The sequence below is a fragment of the Lampetra fluviatilis genome, chromosome 5, assembly GCF_964198595.1.
Source record: "Lampetra fluviatilis chromosome 5, kcLamFluv1.1, whole genome shotgun sequence".
Lineage (NCBI taxonomy): Eukaryota > Metazoa > Chordata > Hyperoartia > Petromyzontiformes > Petromyzontidae > Lampetra > Lampetra fluviatilis.
In genome coordinates, this window is record NC_136279.1 from 6,384,393 (window position 1) to 6,397,794 (window position 13,402).

A 13,402-nucleotide genomic window follows, 5' to 3' on the forward strand; every position below is an offset into this window, starting at 1 on the left:
CCCATCAGACCCACAGTCCAGCTCTCCCACCACATTGCCACCTCGTGGGATATTAAAAAGCATTATTTTATTTATTACATGACTGTATCGGGTGGAGCATCGGCACAGTTTGGTTCGCATATGTCACTGTGTTCCCAGCCACCTGTGTTCAATCGCTGGAGCTTGCCTGGCGTCAAGTGCCAAGCTATATCTCAACTGACCCTAGCATCATCCCTCTTTTAGAGGTGGCACAGATATTCATTTTGCGATATGCGCAATCAACTCCGGAACGGCATCCTGTTCGTGAGCAAATGATTCACGACACCCCCCCCCCCCCGATGCGTCTCGTCCCTGCCACCCCTTTCATTTGTGCTGGACGCAACGCCGAAGCGCCTCTGATGGAATGCGGTGTCCAATGCGCGAGCGCTCGATCGGCCCAATGGTTTTAGCGCGGAGATAGAAGAATAACAAATAAAATAAACAATTGCGGTGATTCACAACGCATCGACTCATCGTCTTGTCCGGTTAATAACAAACAAACAAAAAGCTGTGCCGTGTTTGTTGAAATTCTTGCACGGTCAACGATCCTGATGCATTATGTCTCCCCCCCCCGCGTCCAGCGTGTCTCACCTCGGACGGACACAGGAACTTTTGTGTCGCTGTGACGCGTTCGGTTTTAATGCTCAATCGAAGCGGGGCCCACTCAATTGTATGTTGTTTTTTTTTAACAAGGGAGCCACGCAGCATGGCCATGGGTGTTTCTCCGGCTACTCTAATGACGTTTTGATAAGTTGCTTTTAGAATAGGGGTTTCTCTTTTATCTGGCAACAAAACAGGTGTTAGGTTATTAAAACACCAAACTGAAACCTTTTACAAGGAATCATGTCTGCATTAACCACAATGCTTGTGGTCAGAATGCAAACAAAAAACACTGACAATATATGCATTGTCTTTGAAACTGATTGGTCCACACCAGAGACAGCTTTCTTTTGAGCCTCGTCTCAAACGGTGTTAGACCAGAGGACGCGTTCGGTTGTAATGCTTTTGGCGTCCTCTGGTCTAACACCGTCGCGACTTTGTAAAATAAAATAATAAAAACGTTCTGGCACTTTTAATTTCTGCACATCACAACTTGCGCTCAAGAGCTTCCGTTTCATATATTTCATTTGCAGATACTGTGTTTTACAAATAAGATTTGGATACTGATATATATATACGATGCCTCACTGGATAAATAAACCACATGGCTGTGGGAGAAAACTTAAAGTGCAAAAATATCACGGAAACGTGCGCAACAGAAAATGAAGTCTTTGTTCACAGAACTTGTGACATTTCCGTCAATTTAGGCATGCACCATGAGCCGTTTGTTCACAATGTCGGAAACGCCACAATGATTGGGCAGGGGGGGGGGCAGCGAGGCACTCGTACGACGCGCTGGTTACATCCCGTAACCGTGGAGTGACCGAATGGGCAGGATCGGGTTAAAAAAAAAAACTCCCGCAGAGAACTCGCCATCTGTTCCGTCAAGGTTTACTGCTTTGAGCAACGTGGGACAGAAGAGTGAAAGTGTGTGACCTTTTCGCAACAGCAGGGGGGAAAAAAAGACTAAATTATTTCGGTGAATCCGTGCCTTCGTATTTTCTCATAAAAAAACAATGATGTTGTGGCACTGTGGTCAGAGCATCTGACGACTTACAATCAGAGAGCTCTGGGATGTGGCGGGGGAGGAGAAGGGGGGGGGGGGGGTCGGCTCAGCCCATCATCACTCCACGGTCGATATATTAGAGCACCAATTTGTATTCGATCAGTGGCGTCTGCCGCATCCACGTGAGCAAAGCTCGTCACCAACGGCGAGGTGCGTCGTCGAACAGCGAAGGTCAGGGAGAGTTCGCCTCTTCGGACCACGTTGCCCCGGGTCGGACGCCCTCGGCCGATCGCCCCGGAGCCCCTGGCACCACCATCCCCCCCGCACTACCGCGCTGCTGGAGCCGACTCCGGGGGGGTGCGGACCTCAGTCGAGGTGGGTGCGCGCCGCTGTTGAGGGCCCACGTCAAACACCCGCGGTCCTGGACTTGTGCTCAGCGTGGACCGCTACTCTCCGGTCAGAGTGGGGGGCGGGGGGCGAGGGCGGCCGACGATGGAGGGGAAAATTTGTTAGCAAAGCGAGCGGTTGTCGGGTCGTGCCGCGGCGCTGTTCGGCGCGATGTTCGCCGCTTCACTCCGCGCGCTGGGAGGCTCCTTCGAGAACCGAATTAATTTGATGTACCGCGAAAACTCACGCAGTGGCGGTTGTCGTCCGCGGCGACGAAAAACATTTCTCGGCTCGTGGAATGTGGGGCTTTTCGATCCGTGGCTTTCGGGCAACCGGTGGAGATAAGCATCGGCCCCCGTTGCCCGTTGCTCGTTCGGGCAGGGAGACTCTTTGGATTTGAATACGATTGGGGAATGCAAAATGTTCGTTGGCTCCATGATGGAAGGGCAGTAGAACGGTTGATCACTTGGTTTGATGTCGGGTGACCGAGATGCTCCGAGGATAGCGGCACATGAGGTGGTGGGGACGCTGGTGTTTTCTGTGCATTTGTAGTTCCCAAGATCTGGCAAACAAAACAAAAACGCATTTCCAAGTGTGTCAGCGGTCTATGTACATGTGTTATTATAGAGGATTATGGGGTGATGATGTTGAAGCTCAGTACAGTGGTTATTATTTAGTGAGCTCACACTTCCCCGCCGTGTGAACTCTGGCGAACGTGGGATGTGATTATTATAATTAACATTTGAGCAAATACAGCCCTCGTAAATGGTACGTTTCACTGGGGCAAACAAAAAGGAGTTTTTTTTTTTACATTTTGATCTTTTTTTACGGCAAACATTTAGTAACAGCATGACACCTTGTCTGATTCGCTTTCTAAAATATATTGGTAATTTGGCAATGTAGGCTTGACATCTCATTGAGCGATGATGGAAATACTGTTGTTTGTAGACCTCAAACAAGAGTGTGTGGTTAATTAAAACCACTAGGACCATCGCTAACCACCTTGATGAGAGTGTGCAAAATATATAATAGAATGGGCTCCCCTCCACCCCAACAGTAACTCTGTTCGGCCGTGGGCTGTTGCCATCGAAACTAACTGGGTAACTGGTTGCACGGGATTTTCCATGTAACAAATAAGAATTGAATTAAATGGAAACGGTGAAAGAAGTTCGGAATCGAGATACGATAAATAGCGACACCGAAATTTTGGTTTAACGGATACGGAAGACGGACACGGTTAATTTAAAATTGCTCTACCGTTGACATTTGTGCTGATATTAATGTAATTATTTTGTATAGTGAGAAGAGCATGAACGTGACAGCTGTTTTACGTTCCGTTGGTCAAAATGCAAAAAAAAACACTGATAATATATGCATTGTCCTTGAAACTGATTGGTCCACACCAGAGACAGCTTTCTTTTGAGCCTCGTCTCAAACGGTGTTAGACCAGAGGACGCGTTCTACGAGTGTGAGTAAAAAGTCAAAATGCCCCCGTCTCAAATTTATATGGGGTAGCGGTCACCTCCATTGGCTCCATGTGACACGTGAAACGCACACAAAAGTTACCCCTGAAAGAAATAAAAGAAATATTCAAGTAACCAGACTACATTACTATGAAATTCAGGTGCAAGCTTTATCGCAGGAAGGTGCCCTAAATTCATTTTGATCGCCCGTCACATGCCTGGAGGTCAAACCAAATACGGCCCCATTTCCATTGGAACCAACACATCATTGGTGCCTATTTGCAAGCTTGTCACCGCACCATCAGTTTACTTTTGTAGTGACATAGAATGGTCACTACTGTGTCGGCCTGTACGAGGGCTGGGGGCCCCAAGGGGGTGCCTGGGGGGTCACGTGCTGGAGGGATCCGGACCTTCCCAGAGGTGGGGGAAGTGAGGCGTGTCCTGGGAAGGGAGGCGTGGCCTGGAGAGAGCCAGCCACGCCGGGGCGGAGCCAGCCACGCCGAACCAGATATAAGCGTGGTGTGAACGCAGAGCGAGGCTGTTGTACTGTACTCCAAAGTGAAGACCTCATCGGTCGTCAAGTCCCGAGTCGTCGTCCTGGGCCAGGCAGGCGGAGCCAGCCACGCCGAACCAGATATAAGCGTGGTGTGAACGCAGAGCGAGGCTGTTGTACTGTACTCCAAAGTGAAGACCTCATCGGTCGTCAAGTCCCGAGTCGTCGTCCTGGGCCAGGCAGGCCGTTGCCTGCCTGGTCCAGTCTGTGTCGTGTTCCAGAGTGTTAGTGAGTTGAGGAAGGTGGTCACCACCTTATGTACAGTGTTATATTACTTACCGTTTAATAAATAGTGTTGCCTCCAAGCCGTGTGTGTGTGTGCACCTAATTCGGTCTTACTACACTTTCATCAATGTATCCGTTAAACCCTGCACACAACGACCCAACAATAGGTCCAGGATGTGGACGACTCGGAACAATATTCACTGAATGTCGCTGGTGAAAATTCCACGTTGTTATGCTGTAACCACCATCACTGCGTGCGTCCATACCGATACAATTAATTGATCGTCGGTTAAATCAATTATTGTGTACACGATCAGTTGAATAGTGCATCACACGTAAAAGTAACAACTTTCCTGTGATTCATGCAAATTACACAGGTTTGCAATTTTAGACTTACACAATGAGTGAAATGGAACTAGACGGAATGTAATAAATGAACACAGTATGAATGAGACAGAAAAATAATTAACTCTTGAATGGAATCGTAAATTGTAGGGGGGGGGGAAGGGAGCAGGGTGGGATATTCGTATCAAGTATTGAAAATCAGTGAAGTCATATCTGGTCAATTCAAGTAATTGCACCGATGTCACACTGCATAAAGCTGTAATTAAAACATAATTAAAGGATTGGAAATGTCTAAGAATTTGTGATTTAAAATGGCCACGGAGTAACAATACTTTAATGCACCGGGAATGCCCTTCCAAAGGCAGCAGGGCATTAAAATGAAAAAAAAAAATTCTACCCAAACATTTGAGCACGTGGAAGGCGGCATTATGCACTGCTGGTAGTAAATCTAGCAAAGTGTTGTGCTTACTCAAAGTTTTAGTAGGTTTTCGGTGCGCAAGTGTGCAGCGTTCAAGTAATTTCTAAACTAAAACTAGAAACTATTTTACCCGGTAAGGCCCACTGAGCTTTGATAGCCATGTTTTAGAACCGACCCCTTCTACAAATGATAGCTCAACAAAGTGACTTATCACGTGGAAATGTATCGCAGCCAAATACTCTAAACGCATGTTTCTAAACGTGGAGAGAAACACCGGAGAACCCGGAGTAAGATCCAAGTGACAGCGAGAAGAGAGAAAACATGCAAACTCCAAATATACAGCAGGTGTCAGGGTTGGCATTGAGCCCACAACCTCCTGTATACCAGGCGAGGGAGTTGACATCTCGCCACCAGTGCCCATTTGTACATTTTGGCAAGCATGTCTGGCAGATTTAACAACAATAATACGAGTGACCGATGATAATAATTTTCATTTTTAAGGGCCATTTCATCCGTAGATCTCAACGAGCCATGTATGGAAAGCAGAAAAATAAACAGAACCAGGGTAAATGGCCAAAACTCGTATTTTTTATTTAAAGAGTTTAGTTCCCAAGACAGACTTAAACAGCTCTAACAATTCCCGATCGTCTTATTACCAAATGCAAAGCGTTCCAACGCTTGGGAGCTGAACTGGTAAAATCACAATCACCCCCAAGAACAGAACCTTGACCTCCGAGTAAGGAAGAAGGCGATCCCAAATTCCCAGGGTCCTCGCTGGAGTGCAACACTTGGATCAGTTCCTGCAAATATTGTGGGGCTAACCCATTGATTGTCCTTTCTATTCTCTCACCAAGGCTCAAGACTACTGCATATCCAAGGATGGTTCGGTAATGGGACATTTTCCTTGATTATTTTGCATGGGGAAAGAAACTTTCCCCACCCTGTGTCAGGTCGTGTATGTTCCCCTAAAATAATTGTTCCACCACCAACGGATATTGATTTCCCATAGAAACCGATATCCATTAACATGGTTTCTCGTTCTAACACATACACATTTCGTTGGGAGAGGAGGGGGGGCATATAATAATTCACAACATAAATATTCTGGGGAATTATTTTGTGTTTACACTTGAGAAGATGTCCACATACCACCTGCCTTTACCAGCTCCCAAACGTGAACACAGGCAGCTTGGTAACCGTCTTGCTGTACTGCCACCTCCTGTACGTATGTGCGCATGTTGAATTTCTTTCGCACCATACGTAGCCAACCGTGCTAATCGGGGGTGCGGGGTAAGGACAATCAATTAAACACAAAAAAGCAGTTCTAAAGAAATGAGTTTGTCAATCTAGATGATGTTTGAAAAGTGCCACACAGCTCCCAATGGCTTCATAATATCGGAAGGAAGAGCGTTCCAGACGGACCGAAGGAGTGCACCTGAGAGCGCGCTATGCAGTCAGTAGCCGTCTTCGTTTGATGGTGAGCCCAAAGCCGCCATGAAGTCTGCACAGGTCTCCCAATGCCCACGTGCTAAGCTTCGGATTAAAGGCGTTCACCACCACCACCACGCCCGGCGTGCATGTTGGCTCTAAGTCATGTCCAAAACCTAGAAATGCTCATCGTAAACTCGGCTTTTACCGCTTTTACCGTGCGTGACTTCACGTGGCTCCCACAATTTATCAGCAGGGTCCTGCATTGGGGCTTGTGTTGTTGTTGTTGTTGTTACCTTAAGACGTTTTCAGCCATTTAATAACGAGTGTTCATTATATACGTGGGAGGAAACCAGAGAACCCACGCGCGCGTGAAGGGGAAACACTCATCCCCGTACAGATGGAAACCGATAGCGATCAGTCCCACTTGCTGTACTGCCTTCTCCTGGCGAGCCAGGATATGGCACCTCCTTGACGCCCACGCGAGAGGCAGTTTCACATCGTCCGTGTGCGATCCACCAACACCTCGCTGCCTCCACAGCGCCGGATCACTGTATGGCTCTAAAGGCAACAGAGACGTGCGTACACGTGCGTACACGTGCGTACACGTGCGTACACGTGCGTACACGTGCGTACACGTGCGTACACGTGCGTACACGTGCGTACACGTGCGTACACGTGCGTACACGTGCGTACACGTGCGTACACGTGCGTACACGTGCGTACACGTGCGTACACGTGCGTACACGTGCGTACACGTGCGCTTGTGTGTGTGTACCAGCCCGGCTGGGCTCACCAGAGTCCCTTTAGTTTCGCTGCCGACACGGTGCTGGGATACATGCCGCGTGATTTGTACCGTCAGGAAATTTTTTTATGTTTCACCGAAGCGAGCGGAGGCTTCGCTTGCGCTCGGACACTGCAGCACGGCCGAGTTTAACAACGTTTGCCGTTTGGTGCTGGTGAACGCTTCGGAATGTGCGGCGTCACAGAGGCGGGCGTACACTTAACCCGGCTTTATGCGGCTCCCAACAACACGCTTTTGTTTTGTTGAGCCTAGAGGAAACACATTCGGATAGAAAAAAATAGAAAATCATGGCAAGTTTTACGCCTTTGTAATTGTGAAACAGAAGGCATTTGTGTTGGGTACATATGTTTATGTATATTTTTATGGCAAGTGTGGCCCGAATCCGAGCCGTGTCTGTACATGCAGACAGCCAGAATAACAGGTTTTAAATTCACTTCAGTAACTATATAACAGACGTAATCCGTTTACGTTTGCGCACCGGGTAAAAAGACGTGAACTTCATTAGTGCAGAGCCATAGTTCAGGGCACTGTGATAGAAACTTGCGGTGAGAAGGGCTCTATTGGCCACGGCATCGTATGGAAGTCTAAACTCTTTTAAAGAACATCATTATAGGCACTTTGATGTCCCGTGGACCTTGGCAAGCTGTTTGCCAAAGTACTGTACTCGGAAGTGACTTACACTTGGGGCATGCTCATGTTCTGTACGCTATCAAATAAAGGCGCTAAAGTTTATGAAGGTATGCAGTGTCCAGTAGTGGGTGGGTGTATATTATTTGAGTGAGGCATTAAAACCGCATCTGGTATGGGCGACTGGACTCATAGTTGGACGATTGCGGGTTCAAATGTTGGGGCTTGACACAGCCAATGACTTATCTGGGGTGGATGAATTGAGTACCACTTTGTATAAAGTAAAATTTGATCACGTGACGGTGGGGATCTCACCAGTAGTTCTGTAATGTAAACTTCCGCATGCCATTCTCTTATGTGGAGGTATAGGGCTACGCTCTGAGTTCTGGATGTACTTGTTGCTCGTCACAAGATATCGATGTCACAATTGCAATACGAGTGAGTAAAGAAGTACAACAACAATGATACATGATCAACGTCTGGATGAAGGATTCCCCAAGTAACTATTACCAACTATCGCGGTCTTGCGATGCAACAATCGATCCATCGCCTGCACACGAACTGTTTCCATCGCCCCGTCTCTGCAGTGGTCGGTCACTTGGTCCGTGTCTGCACTTTTGGCAGTGCCGGATGATCCAAGTAGCACAAGTAGCTACACATGCTACGGCCCCCCGCACTTTCTAGGGCCCCGCGCTAAATGCTTTCAAGCTATCAATTCCGGTTCAGTGATTCTGTACTTGCTCTATTACTATAGTACTATACTGCCTTCAACTTTTATGAACGACTGGGTGTTTACGTTTAGCGCTTTGTCGCAGTATCTGGCTGTATAGCAAGTGAAAAAATATAACAGTTTTACTATGCAAGTAAAAATGTCTTTTAATATTTACGTTTTTTTTTATTTAGGGCACCTTTATAACATAAGCTAAAGCACTAGCTTAATCCACCGGCCATCATCTCGGCATCACCTCTACTTGCGACAAATCTTTCTCCCTCAAAATTATAATTACATTTACAGGCATTCCCTTATTTTGCACGAACCTGCTGTCCGCGATTTTCGCTATCCGCGAATCACATCTGGAAAGAGAGAGAGACAGAGATGAAATAAAGTGATGAGATAAAGTAATGCGAGATAAAGCGATGATATAAAGTGATGAGATAAAGGCAAGTCCATTCATACACTATTACTTCATAGTTTTATTTTCATTTACTTTAAGTTTATTATAACCAATTTGATTGTTTTTTGTGTTAGGATAATTGTCATGTATTTTTTCATATATTTAATAACACGTTTACGTATTTTTTTTAAGGTAATTCATAAAAAAAAAGATAGGCCACTATCATTATCCGCGAAATTTGCTATTAACGAACGTATCCGTCGCCGCGAATAGCGAGGGAAACGCTGTAAACGGTGGATCAACTTGTTTGTTGTTGGCCGCGAAACTTGAACCACTTCGCGATTCAAGTTTCGCGGCCTCAGTGCATCGCGGATTTTTCGAACTGATTTAAAGGCCTCATTATACCTGTGCAGTAACACCATCATCATTCATCATCACATTCATCGAACTGCACAGGTCTGTCATCGTCGTCATTGTCATCGTCGTCGTCATTACTGGAGTCAAGTCTCAAGATACTACTGTCATTGGTGAGTGTAGAACACCATAATACGTATCGTATGAGAGAGAGAGTGAATGTATAATATTAAGGTTTTATAATTAAATAGATTTAAGTAATATATATAAATATACATATTTTAAACATTCTGGTACCCACACACACATATACGGAAATTCCTAGGGGGCCAATCCTACTTCGCGGATTTTCACCTATCGCGAGGGGTTCCGGTCCCCATTAACCGCGATAAACGAGGGATCACTGTACTGCCACCGATTAAGCGCGAACATCCACAACCGAAACCACCAACGTCGCTCCCTGCGCTCGGGGGGTGGTCGGAGGGGAGGGTGGTGGTGCAAAGCACTGGGCGACTAGAACGGCGTGGCCCCTTGGGGGGCGGGTGGGGGGGCGGGAGGGGGTGGGGGGGGTGCAGGTGAGGGGGTGGGGGGGGGGGCACTGACCGTGCCCCAGAGGTCGCAACCGGGTACCCGATACCCGTACCCTACCCGATACCCGGCTACCCGTACCCGGCTGGTTACGGGTACGGGTAGCCGTTTGAGACCCTGGTGCGGCCGGGTACGGGTACGGGTAGGCCGTGAGTCACTGGTGAGTAACCGTTTGTCACTTATTTCGGGTAGGGTACGGGTACGGGAACGGGTACCCATTTGCGACCCTGGTGCGGCCGGGTACGGGTAAGGAATCAAAACCCGTTTGCGACCTCTGCCGTGCCCTCAAGCCACGGAGGCTTTCAACCGCCGCTCCCCACGCTGGCCTCACGCCAGGTGGGAGTTTAGCCGGCACGGATGAATCGCGGCGTCTTCTCTCAGTCGTTCGGCCGTCGCGTCTCGCACCACCCCCCCCCCGCCCCCCGACCCCCGCCCCCGCCCCCCCTACTCTCCAGGGTTCAGGCGCTAGAGCCGTCACCTGACAATTGAGAGCTTGATCTGGTCGGGGCCGCATTCGGAATTTGGACAAAGGCCATTGTGAGTGAGGGCTCACTCGCGCGTCCGCTTTTTGGTGTTTGTTCGAGAGGTCAGATAAGGGTTTAAAGCGCTCGGAATCCAGCATTGAAAGTTTATCTGGACAGGAATTTGCACAAGATCAACTGTGGGAAGAACATTTTAATTTGTGCGTGAGAATTTCCAATCGTGATTTTAACTTGAGTACAGTGGATTTATATCAGGTGATGAAATTAAATTTATGTTTTTAAAAATTATATTATTAAAATATAAACTGTGGTCTAGTAGTGTGCAATGTATTTGTACCTTTCCCAAGTATGCTGTTGGGCGAGTTCCCTCCGCTGGCTGCCAGTCTCTGATTAGTCTCTAAAACCAACCATCATTCTTTCTAGCGAGGTGTCCAGCCCAATGCCCCCATTACTTTTCTTAACAGTCAACGTGATGTCACTCACTTGCGTTTGTTCTCTAATGACATATTCCTGTTTCTGTCTCTCGGAGAGCAATTTCAAGCAAGCGCCTCTCTGTCGAGGAAGCACATGTTTGGCAATGAGCTGTAAAACATTACAGCTTTGCGGGAAAACCTGAAGATAGTAATTATGGGAGTTAAAGTTCACAGGTTGGTCAAGTTTGCGAACACAGTAGGGGGGGGATTGCTATAGCATGTGAGAAACAACAAAGTGGTCCCATGTAATCTTCGAAGGAATCTTAGTCAATGGGGGTGGGGGGTTAGGGACATGGGGCGGATTTTTGGTAGGCAGCAGAATATTCGTTTAAGAAACGAACACCATGGGTGAGGGTAACATCGACAAAGGAAAACATGAATGGGAATAGAACTGCGATGGTTGGGAAACATGATGAGATCATGAGACTACATCGAATAGAATGTGCAGACCATGTCAGCTGAGGGTAAGTGGATGCGAGGGCGATTAAAGAAGACATGGCGGTGAGAAATTGTCAACAAGGGCATGAGACCATGCGGTGTTACTGTGGGGATGGGCGATGGACAAGCGACTTTGTAGAGAGAGTGAGAGAGGATTTAGGAAAGCAGACCCCACCGAGTGGGACGAACATTCAGGAGGTGGCCACACGGCATCCAATGAAGTGGTCTTGGGGAAAGGGAAAAAACCCGAATTGTTTCAGAAACAAGAATGTGTCCAGGAGGATGGCCACCACGGAGATGGAGCGGCGAGATGAATTTGTGTGCACAAGATTGAGATGGATTGTGGCATCACGGCGCTCCGTGCATAGACAATGGAGAGGTCTTCAGCCGACAACAATGCCGTAATTAAGCTTGTGTAGCATATGTTATGAAGGGGCCCTAGTTAAAAAAAATAAACCACGTAAATATACATAAGTATTAAAATATTATTAAAGCACACTTTTTTACTTGCTTAGTAAAATAATTGCATTTTTTCACTTGCTGTACAGCCAGATGATACGACAAATCGCTAACCTTAAACACACAGTCGTTCATAAAAGTCGAAGGCAGTGTAGTACTATAGTAATAGAGCAAGTGCAGAATCACTGAAACGGAATTGATAGCTTGAAAGCATTTAGCGCGGGGCCCTTGAAAGGGCGGGGTCCGTAGCTACTACATATGTAGCTACTTTTGCTACTATGATAATCCGGCACTGGCCGACAGTGGATAAAAAAAGAGATGAAGACGATGCTCCGTGTATATGTGTATGTGTACCTTATTATATCGATCGTGATTTATTTGATGCCTCTGACCAAATCACCCGGAATGCGTCCAGAGCTAAGCAGCGTTGAGCCTGGCCAATACCCAAACATATCCTATAGGACGCGGTGGGTATGTAGCAAGGGAGTGCAGCAAAATCATTGTTGTACAGTACTCCTAGTCTCCCACATCTATGCTCCCCACCTTCACCAACCTGCTCTGACCAGCTGAAGTATGGCCAAATTAACCCCCACGACCCGCAACGGTGTAGAGAGGCCCTTATCCAGCAGTGGGTTGACGAACAGGCTGTACGAAGCAGCGCACGTGGCAAACGCCCTTATCCCCCATATGCTTAAAAACAACCTGGCCGGCAGTGACAATACAACCTTAAACATTTTTGCAAAGTTTAGAAAAAAACGAAAGAATCTATTTTTCCAAGGCTTAACATTTTACGGAGCGCGCCTGGTTAACCCGCGTGGCTTGGCGGAGTCAAAGACTCCGTTTCTTGGCGCGCGAGAAGAATCTCGGCATTTGAACGTTCTCATTTCGCTCATCCCTCACGTGCTTCCAATTAGCGCGCTTCTCTCTTGCCGCGTCACGCGTTGCCATTACCGAATGGGGCACACGCGTGTCAGTCAGTCCGTGCGTGCGTGCGTGCGAGCTCACACGGCGGAACAGAACCACGGTGACCGAGTAATGATAGCAACGTGTTGCCGGTCTGTGAGATTCTCAGAGCCATTCGTTTTTGTCTTGCTTTAATTTGTTACCAGCTGCTTTTTGTGCTTAGTTTTTTTGTCCTTCCCCCGCACCTCCGATTGGCACGGTTGGCTACGCACCGTGCGAAAGAAATTCAACATGAATACAAACTGGTGAGTGGCGATGATTGGTGTCAGAGGTTCGGGTGAGCTCATGACCGGCGATGATTGGTGCCAGGGGAGTTGGTGTCTGACGAGGAGGGTCAGGTGAGTGTCACTTCACCCTGTCCCGTAGGGGTGGCCTGCCCATTGGCACGCTTCTCGGGAGGTTTTCTAAGTTTATGATGCGAAGTCCTTCCACGCTCGTCAACGGAAGACTTTGTGCGCATGTCAGCACCGGCAGACCGCGAGGCCCTTTCTGCGTTCTGCAGAAACAGCTGCTCGTGTCTTCATCCGCGCCATGGCAACGACGGGGAGGCCAACATTTTTGCTCCGTTTAAATGTGTTGAAGTCATGACAAATGTGGGCTGCAGAGTTATTGCAAGCTTTCCATCTCGTACGGCGAGTGTCCGGTGGGTGTAAAC